This window comes from Sander lucioperca, chromosome 22 (assembly GCF_008315115.2).
Source record: "Sander lucioperca isolate FBNREF2018 chromosome 22, SLUC_FBN_1.2, whole genome shotgun sequence".
Taxonomy (NCBI): domain Eukaryota; kingdom Metazoa; phylum Chordata; class Actinopteri; order Perciformes; family Percidae; genus Sander; species Sander lucioperca.
The window spans coordinates 25,452,612-25,463,559 of NC_050194.1; positions in this window are offsets into that span (position 1 = coordinate 25,452,612).

Consider the following 10,948-nt stretch of genomic DNA (forward strand, 5'->3'; position numbering starts at 1 on the left):
TATATTCTACCTTCACCTCATGGTGAACCTAACTTATAGCAATCAGTGCTGTTACAGTTCTACTTATGCCCTGTCTTTTGTTGTCTGTTGACTGTCCTGTCCTTAAATGCTCTACTTTAAGTAGTAATTGCACTTTATGTATAGTCTATAATGTGTGTGCACTAAATGTAGCCTGTCTCGTATGTCGTTTTTATTTAATGTCGTTTTTATATAATTTTGTTTTTATATATTTTTAATGTGTAACACCACTTGAGCCACGGTGAAACATTTCGTACAGTGTATATGGTTGAAATGACAACAAAACCCACTTGACTTGACTTGACTTGTCTGTCCTCTGTAACCGGTAGGTGTGGCTTGGGAGTGGCCTCGTAGGGAAGCAAAGCAAGTGCATTCAGGGAGTTGTTGTTTCTGGCTTTTCTCGGTCTAGAAGGCACCAACTTCTAAACAAAAATTCACATTTCTACTACATAAATGACCCAATTTAAATACATATTCATCTTTCCAGCGGTGAAATATCCCTTTAAGAAGTATAATTTCCGCAGTGGCAACAGTTGTGCAAATTAGGGCTGGACTTTAAAATAATCGATTGTCATATTAAAAGCCATCATTGTTGGAGTGATCTGATGTGGATTAATAAAATCCTGAAATCGATCTTTTAGTATGTTAGTTATATTCATATAATGTCAGTCCTAAAATGTGAACAAAAGGTAGCACGTTTCAAGTTTTAGCCGAAATGCATAAGCATTGATTTATTGTGATGTGAGCCAAATTATAGAAGTGAAATGAAAGTATTTTGTCCTCCTTTAAGGGTAACTACCGTTTTTTTTTTTTTTCAACCTGGACCCTATTGTACTATGTTTTTGTGTGTAAGTAACTGATCTTTGAAATTGGTCCAGTATTAAGCGTGAACGCTGTAACCGGCAGCCACAGACTGTTCAGCGTCAGTTTGGTCCACTAAAAGTGCTGTTTTTGCCAGTGAAAGGTTCAGATTAATATTCGAAGTGTCTGACAACATTATGGAATGGATCCCTACAGAGATAGACCTTTAAAACCTCTTTAAGACCTTTCTGTTTAACCAGAAACAGCTCTGAGGTCACTAGCGCTAAACCCACCAGACTCAGACTCATTTAAAAATCATAAGAGTCTGGTGGCTTTAGTGAACGCAATTTCGCGGATGTTTTTATGTTTAAAAAAAAGATCTTACTTAACAGAAAGCTTGACCTCCTTAGAAATCCTTTCCATAATGTTGTCAGATACTTAGAATATTAATCTGAGTCTGTCAGCAGCAAAACAAGCACTTTTGTGAAGGTAAATACAAGCTGGACAATTGCCCTATTAACTTACATTGTAGCTTGTGTTGCTGCTGCCAGCTGCAGCGATCTCGCTTAATACTGGACCAATGTCAAAGATTGTTGTTCCCATCAGTCACTTAGACACAAAAACAAAGGAAAAATGTGTAGTTTCCACTCATTCATCAGCCCAGTATATAACTGGCTCATTTTCACTCATTCCCTGTTGGATTGTTGAAGTTACTATGTTACTCAGTTTGTGCCATTGCATCTGAGCCTGAGCCTCTGGAACCCTGTTGCCTGGGACCTGTACCTGTCTGTAAGCTTATATATACCTTTACTTTGGCAATTGATCTTTAAAGCGTCTGCCTTGATTTTGTTCCAATCCTGCATCCTCCTTTCTCCATTTAATCTGTTGAACAGTTTTTTTTAAAGTAATTTTACATATGTCTAAACATATTCAGTACATTATTATGAATCCAATATATTAATATCAAATATAAATTAGCCTAATTGTGAAAAAATGATTTACACATTGAAGATAACCTTACTGTAGGTAACTATGGTAGCCATACAGTTAAGCTTAAGGATTCACTGTGCCTTCCAAATGTAGGTTTAACATTAAAACATGATGTATAAATGATAACCATTTATTTTCATCCATTCGGCCCAGTTTAACATGCAACTCATTTGTATAAAATAAGCAGTAGTTGGGGCGGGGGGGGGGGTCTCTACTTGGTCTCTCTCTCAGCTAAGGGGTCCCTGGCCAGAAAACGTTGAAGACCCCTGTTCGAAAGTGTTTTCACACAGTAGTTACGCTACTCAGAAATGTAATCTTGTGACGTGTTTACTGTGCATTGTTCTGAGACGCAGAGCACTCTGTAGCAGACTGCTCCTACAGCCTGACGTCAGAGACCATTATTATATGTCTGGCCCTGAACATCTGTAGCTACCTTTCAAACGGCAAGGAAGTCTATTCCACACACAGCATTACCACTTTGATCAGAAATCCCTGTAACGGTTGATGAATCACTTCAGTTTGACATCACGACAGGCAGGTAATCAGATTTGCTGCCTGTTCGCCACGCACTCATATTCAAGTGCTACAGAGCAGAAAGAAATAGGGGCTCTGCAGAGAAAGTCTTGAGCTACACAGTTATATAACTCAGTTGTATATGCTAAAAACATGTGCATTAAATAACATATGAGCAGTGGAACACGTCTGGGCAATTGGGTATAAAACTGTGTGTGTGTTTGTGCATGTGTATACACAAGACCTCCCCATCAAAAACGCTCCCAGAGGTTGTTTGTTCAAGCAGCAATTACGTTGATTTTATATTGACGTTTCTAGTGGCGGCGCCCTCTAGTGGCCTTAGTAATTATGACGGGAACAAAGCAGGAAGTAATGTAACGAAGTGTAAGGCCGGTTACACACTGGATGCGTCGCGCGACCGTGTCAGCTGCGTGGTGTGTCCGTTTATATTTTGGCTCCCATGTTAACAGCTTAGAGCTTGCACACTGCCTGCGTGACACGCACGTCTCAGGCGCGAGCCGCACTGAAAACGCGTGCGTGCTAGAAATAGAACCGACGCCTATTTTTCACGCGACACGCAAGCGTGTTGGAAACGTTTCCAGGCGAAATGGAATAGGAAAAGATGTTTATATGTCATTTTGACACTAATAAATATTAATAAATGACATGTTGATGTTTGAAAGTATCTAGGTTTTGATATAAATGCAGATATAAATGTAATTTTTAAAAAAAATCGATTTTCTAATATTGCACGTCAATACACAACAAAATATTCTGTAGCTTCTTTTGCCGTCAATACTGCCGACGTTGTCTTTGCTGTAAAAAATCAGTCTATATTTATGTTTAACATGGAATTTCATTTTATCAATGGGAAACATACATGTGTACAGACAAGGCTAGCAGCAGCGCCGCGTCAGACACGTTTCTGGTGTGTAAAGACAGAAAAATCCACGCAGCCGCCACGCAGCTGACATGCAACAGAAACGCCACGCTCAGGTGACGCAGCCAGTGTGTAACCGGCCTAAGAGTGCCACGTTTCTGTCAAGCAAACACAGGACTTTCACCTGGGAGAGTGGGGCTCGAGTCCCACTTGAAAGTAGCATGTGGCGCTGAATGTGACGTTCGTTAAAAAAACCTCACCATTTACTTTTATTTTCAATTGGGACTCTAACACAGTTTATTGGATGTTAAAAGCTGGGGATGTACGCAAGCCTGTTTTAGTTTGTATACCAACAAGTCCTCCAAACCATTTATTCCTACCCGCTAATACGTCCCACAGGAGCGTTTCATAAATTAGCGCCCCTAGCGGTGGCGGAAATACAACTTCATATCTAAAACAGATAATGTCGGTGGCAGTTTTGAACGTAAAGGTTGTGATTTTGAACACATCTTTAACATTGTGAAACGGTCACAGCTAGTTATGTTTAGGCACCAAAACTACTTAGTTGACTTTAAAAAAAGATCAGACGCTACTTCACTTCACTAAATGTAAATTTACAGCTAGCAGTATCTTACTGTTTTAATGTTATACAGGATACATACTGCAAATGGCAATGCATTCTGGGAGAACATAATACCGGTAATATTACAGAACTATCTGCGAATGTTACAGATTACAGGTATTTACTGTTAATACCAATGCATCTTGGGAAGATAAAGGAAAAGGCGGGAATTACACTGCTGCCAGTATATTAGAGTACATTCAAATAATACAGTAAGAAACTGTATGTCTATTTACAGAAAAATACCTTAACATTTACTGTAAATAAACAGTAGTTTACTGGCAAAGCTGCTGCCAGTGTATTACTGTACATTTACGGTGAAAAGTTTTACAGCGCAGTTTTGGTGCCTAAACATAACCAGCTGTGACCGTAAAGACGTGTTTAAAATCACAACCTTTACGTTCAAAACTGCCACTGACATTCTCTGTTTTAGATATGAGGTCGTATTCCCGCCACCGCTAGGGGCACTAATTTATGAAACGCTCCTGGGACGCGTTAGAGGGTAGGAATAAATGACCCATAATGTTGTATGGTTTGGAGGACTTATTGGTATACACACTAAAACAGGCTTGTGTACATCTTTAGCTTTTGACATCAAGTGAACGGTGTTAGTGACTCAGGCCACTCTTATTGAGCAATGTTTTGTTGGGACACACTTCGCTGAAACCCCTGACTCAAATAGCTGTGATGCCATTGATCTAAAAGGTTCGATATTCTCTTTTCCTGTGCAGACGGATAACACAGTGTGACAGCTACACTTCACCGGAGAATAGAGAATTCATCTAACCAAAATCTTTTCTTTCCTGACAGTCTCCCCGCCCTTTAAAAAAAACTCTTTGGCACAAAGCAATGTGTAATTAATCCCATTAAGATCACTGAATTGGGTGTTAAAGGACTCCTCCAACAAGCCTGGCAGCCTAATTCAAATTGACTCCATAAAGACCCATTCAACTGAGGTGTCACATTAAACAGACGCACATTAGGGTGGTGGATTAGCATACCAGCTTTGCAGACAACCTCCTAATGATGTGTGAACACGCAAAACTGTATACTGTGTGTGAAGATATGACGACCGATGCATATATTTTTTTTATCCCTGCAAGACGCACTGCACTGCTACAACTATTATTTCTATTGTTACTATAAGTGCCACAGCGCATCATGCCAACTGCTCTAATTCTTATGATTAATATTTCTGTATATCTGTATCAGTGTCTTTGTGTCCCAACCGGCAGCGGCAGATGGCCGTCCAACAAGAGCCTGCTTCTGTCCTGTAAAGTTTTTCCTCACCACTTGAGGTTTCTGCCTGTAAAAAGTTTTTCCTCGCCACTGTCGCACCAAATGCTTGCTCATGGGAAATTGTTGGGTCTTTGTAAATTAAAGAGTGTGGTCTAGACCTACTCTATCTGTAAAGTGTCCTGAGATGACTCCTGCTGTGATTTGACACTGTAAATACAATTGAATTGAATTAAAAAGAGTCCAAATATGCATACAGAGAACCAACAGCATACAGAATGATTTTTTTCAGGCTTAAAGCGGCATATTGTTACAATCTACAGTACACAAAATAGGATATAGTTTTTTTTTTTTTTTTAACCAAGTAACCTGTATCATAAATACATGTCTGGCATTTGTAACAAAGAGAACCGTTTGAAAAGCGGTTGAAAATTCAGCGAGAGACTATGATTTTATTGGTGGATAGACCTCCTGCTTTGTAAATATATTTATGTAAAAATAAATGTAGGCCTGCACATTAGGAGGCGCGATTCCCCCGGACCAATATTGCGACCGCGTTGACGCATCGCTCCAATGAACGGCAGCGCCAATGGGGTAGGCTATCAATGTGTGGTTTCAGCTCGTTCATTCTGTCCCTGGGTGGTCAGTTTAAATCCAAAAATGTCAGCATTCCAATCAAATTCAATGGACGCCCATTTCCTCCAATGTGATGAAGAAACTTTCTAAAAATAATGACTTAGTAGCCTATATTTTGACATACTATCTCACTATCTTATTTTGAAATGCCATCACTATTTTGAAATATTAAGTCATTATTTTGAAATACTTATCTCATTAGTAAAAGATACTATGTCACTAGTTTGAGAAAGTTTCTCATTATAATGACTTACAGGATCTTTTTTTTCATGACTTTTTATAGTGAAGATCTTATTTTCTTATTTCCTGTTGGGACAGGACACAATGGCACGTTTCAGAAGTGTAAACCAATAGAATGTCAGTTTAGGAGAGAAAGAGAGAGGCTGTGTAATTGGACAGGAGTGGATGGAGGGCGGGGCCACTTAAGAGTTAGTCATGGCATCATTGGTTAGCTTTTATGTTCCAAACAATCGGTGCAGGATGATGTCACCAATACAGATCCACTTCCAGGAAGTTTCCCAGGAGTTTGCATTTCACACCAAACATTGCAGGAGACTTTGTTATTTGATTTTGAAGCTGTACAGAAATGAATGGAAGCCATTGGCTGCCTGTAAGGTGAGGGAAACTACATTTCACAAACAATATAATGCAGCATGGTTTGCTAAATGGTTCACTGTACTGTTAAACACATGTGATTTGTAGTAAATGGGCAAAAACGTGCAAAATTCACCAGTACTTGAAATGATTGCTTCCAAAGTTACAGGTTACAATCTTTACATTGGCTAAATTTAATGGAAACTCAGAAGACAACACAGTTTAATGGCTTTTGTTGGGTGGAGAAACAGACTGTGGGGCAGCCAGCAGAGCTCTCAGCTTGTAAACAAGGAAAATTAGTTTCAGATGTAATTCAACAAATGAACAACCAGCTGTTTCCCAGAAGCAACATATAGCAGAGCTGTTGTTAGAGCCACCATGACAGACTCATTTGAAAGGACTGGGACGTTATCTGCCTCCCTACAGTCAGAGTACAATCCACAGCTCCTCTTTGTCTCTGCACAGCTTATTACTGTATGTCTGTGACTTACTCACTTAGTTACCCCTATGGACATTGTTTCTGCCTGCAGGACTCGGTGTTAACTTTAACATATGCACACACAGATAAACATTTAGACTTGAAGTGATTACTCTCCCCGTCTGTCCTCCTTAATTATTTAGCTCATGCAAGGAGGAGGATTATTGAATGAATCTCTGTCCCAATCTCAGGTCTTTGCTCTATACATGGAGGAGGTCTCTTCTCCTCTGCAGACGTATCAGAGTCTAACCAGTGTAAAAAAAGTACTTCTCTTATTGTTTGAGTGTGTCAGTAGCTGCATCCCATGTCCCTTATTTGATAGCTCCTCGACTCCTTGGTCCTCGGCTGAACCGGAAGTTGTTCTGTCCCTCCTCTCTGAAGGCCGTCTCAAAGCTCTTATTTCTGCCCCAAAGAGCGAGGAGCGAGCATCGAGGAAGGATCACCGAGGAGCTACAGCCGAGGATACACGAGAGCAGCCTTCCCGGAAGCCGTGCAGCTGAAGGAGTTGCTAACTCCGCCCAAACAGCTGGCGAATTGATGTGACCCTTCAGAGGAAAGGACGTCTCATCCCTCTAAAACACATTTGCTCGTTGCCTCTCTCCTCCGATGATGATTTCCTCTCCCGGGCCTCCTCGGTGTGAGGGACTAAGATGCGAGGAAGGAAGGCAAGTGGAGGAGACGGGGATGCAATTATTAATTATTTATTATCATTATCATTATCATTAATAGACCCCTCTTCATTTGAAGACTCACTAGTCAACAATGTTTGTAGCCACTGCAACAGGGGATGGATGCTTAGACCCTTATAGCAAAGATCTTTAACAGGGGGTCCGGGACCCCTAGGGGTTCCTCAGAGTTACTGCAGGGGGGACACCAAATTATTGTTTGATATTTTTTCAAAAAGTTGATGAAAGAAATGTGTGAAAATATACATTAACATAAATCCTACATATTATTAGCAAAGATAAACCAGCCTAAAGGGTAACTACTGTTTTTTTTCAACCTGGATCCTATTTTCCTTCCTATCCTATAAGCTTTCTGTTAAAGAGTAAGATCCTTTTTTTAAACATAAAAACACCCGCGAAATTGCGTTCGCTAAACCCACCAGACTCCATGTAAATAAACAGTCATTTTAGCATCGTAAAATACACTTCATTTAAAGTTGACAGAAACCAAATACTATGAAATGCATGAAAAGTGGTTTTGGGTCGTCTTTCCACTTTTCCAACCATCACAACTCTAGTTTTGGTTGAAATAAACACATAGTTTTACATGTGAAAATATTTTGGCTCTATACACGCTAAAAGTATTGCTTTTTTAAATGGAGTCTGGTGGGTTTAGCGCTAGCGACCTCAGAGCTGTTTCTGGTTAAAGAAAAAGGTTTTAAAGGTTAATCTCTGAAGGGATCCTTTCCATAATGTTGTCAGACACTTAGAATATTAATCTGAGTCTGTCAGTGGAAAAACAAGCACTTTTGCTTAATACTGGACCAATGTCAAAGATTGTTCCCATCAGTCACTTAGACACAAAAACATAGGAAAATAAATAGGTTGAAAAAAACGGTAGTTACCTGTTAAGTATTCACTGTGCCACATGTATGTTTAACATTAAAACATACTGTAAATGAATATGTCAAAACAATATTTTAATAGCTTAGTATTCCATGCACCATAAAAAGTGTAACCGTGTGTAAAGGCCTTTAGGACACCATGCACAATATTGTAGGGTGGCTTTTTATTTTGAACTCAATTTTACAATATAAGAAGGGGGTCCCTCCCTGCTCTGTCTCTCTTTCAAAAAAGCCTAAAAAACGTTGAAGATGCCGGCCTTATAGCATTATAATATACTGGAACAACGAGCCTATATGAATGTAAATAATGTAAATGAAGTTTAGCAATTCTCAAGAGTGTCTTGTTTTGTAAATGGATGGAGCAACACATTCCGTCTATTTTCAGAATATCAACTTTTTGGCAAGTCTACAGAACCTTTTAAACATCTCAAATGTCAACTCGCTCCTCAGGAACCATTAAACGCAGCATTTGTTTTCAGATCGACCACAAAGCAATTTCAAATGTATCTGACACTGTTCTGACAGGTTTTCACAAAGCCACACAATCGTAAAAAATGCTCTCAGTGAACAGAGTAAAAGCCAATTTGTAAATTGGCATTAAAGCATGGGAGTTACGAGCTCGGCGGAGGGGATCCAGGCTCAGCTGCTGGCGCTTTCTTTACAAGCCTCACAGTGAAACCAGAGAGGAGTAACTCAGCATGAGCAGCTGCCCCGTGCAGAGTGAGCCAGGTTCCGCGGGGAGCTGTTAAAGCTGGGCTTGAAGCCTGCTCCGTGCCCCTGCTATCCTCCCCCTCCCCCGTGAAAGTTCTGAAATGTGGGGTGAGGATGGAGATGATCGAGCCGGACGGCTGTTTATATTCCTCCAGTGTAATTTAGGGGTGGGGAAAAAATGCAGTAAAGTGTTGCGATATTTTCCGTGGCAGCACTGTATCGATACACGACGCCAAGTATCAATCTTTTAATGTCCAAAAAAATTGCATAATGAGAGTTTAACTTTTTGGTACTAGTTAAAATTTACGTGAGTTATTTTAGTTGAAGTGAGATGAACAGACAGAGAAATTTAGCTTTTTAGATAAAACAGATGTTGACAAAGCTTTCCCTTGGGGACATAATGAGGATTGGGCATCGAGAACCGATTCCTTCTTGGAATCGTTTGGAATCGTTTAGAGGGTTTGGTTTCAAATTTAGGCTTCCCAATTTAACATGCGCAAGTTTTGGTTTCCGTAGCGGCCAGGCGCTTGTTGTGTTGCAGCCTTGGAGCACAGTAAGCGCCGCTCTAGTCTGGCTTTATTTTACGTTGAAAAAGCCCTGTAAAACTGCAAACCACCCCTGAATCAAAATAAAACTTTCCTCTTATTTGTGAAAATAGGCATGTGACCCGTTTCAACTCCAGCCCTCAAAGAATCGGAATCCGGAATCGATAAGAACCGGAATCAGAAGGAAGAATCAGAATTGGAATCAGAATTGTTAAAATCCAAATGATGCCCAACCCTAGACATAATTTGAAGTTGGAAAAAAGGTAATAAATTGCAATATATCGCAGAATGTCGCAATATGTTTAAAAGTCGCAATAATAAAATGGTATTGTGACATAAGTATCATGATAATATCGTATTGTGGGGCCTCTGCTGATTTCCACTCCAAGTCTAATTCTCCTTTCCTCAACACAAAATGGACTGATATGTAAATGTAAATGGACTGTATTTATATAGCGCTTATCTAGTCTTAATGACTACTCAAAGCGCTTTAACAAAGTACAGGAACCAATCACCATTCTCACACATTCATATACTGTGGCCCAGGCTGCCGTACAAGGCGCCACCTGCTCATCAGATACACACTCACACACCGATGGCGCAGCGTCGGGAGCAATTCGGGGTTCAGTGTCTTGCCCAGCAGACTGATCTCATGAAGTAGCGTATGTATGACACACCAATTTGTATGCCATTATTGGCATGTTATCAAGACGCATACTCATTTTTTAGCGTGTTTATCAATGCCGTTTGGCCTCCAATGACTTACATTACCTTGCGATTGCGTGTGAATTTACGCCATAGTAAGTAGTATGAAAAAATCCATGTATGGAGGTTGGTCGGGATGGAGGATGGCTTTCACCCAGAAGAGCGGGGATTGAGTCCTGGGTGTGACTTTGTGTTCCGCGTGTGGGGTGTCATTTCCTCCTTTTTTGTTTTCCAAAATCCAACCAGTTCTTCTTTTCCTAAACCCAACCGTTTCTTCTTTTCCTAAACCCAACCGTTTCTTCTTTTCCTAAACCCAACCCTGTTCTTCTTTTCCTAAACCCAACCGTTTCTTCTTTTCCTAAACCCAACCATTTCTTCTTTTCCTAAACCCAACCGTTTCTTCTTTTCCTAAACCGTAGCCACGTGGCGTGTATGTTTATGCTGTGACGTTGCAGACTGCCGTCCGCTGTATAGAGTGTAGACATACACGCGGATAGCTCAAAATGCGTACAGATAAAGTGGTGCGTATGTTTGCGCGAAGTCATGATGTTATGTTGTGCCCAAGGCCACTTCGACATGGGACTGTGGGGCCAGAGATCAAACCACCAACCCTCCCATTGGTACACTCTTAAGAAATAAATCTGTAAAA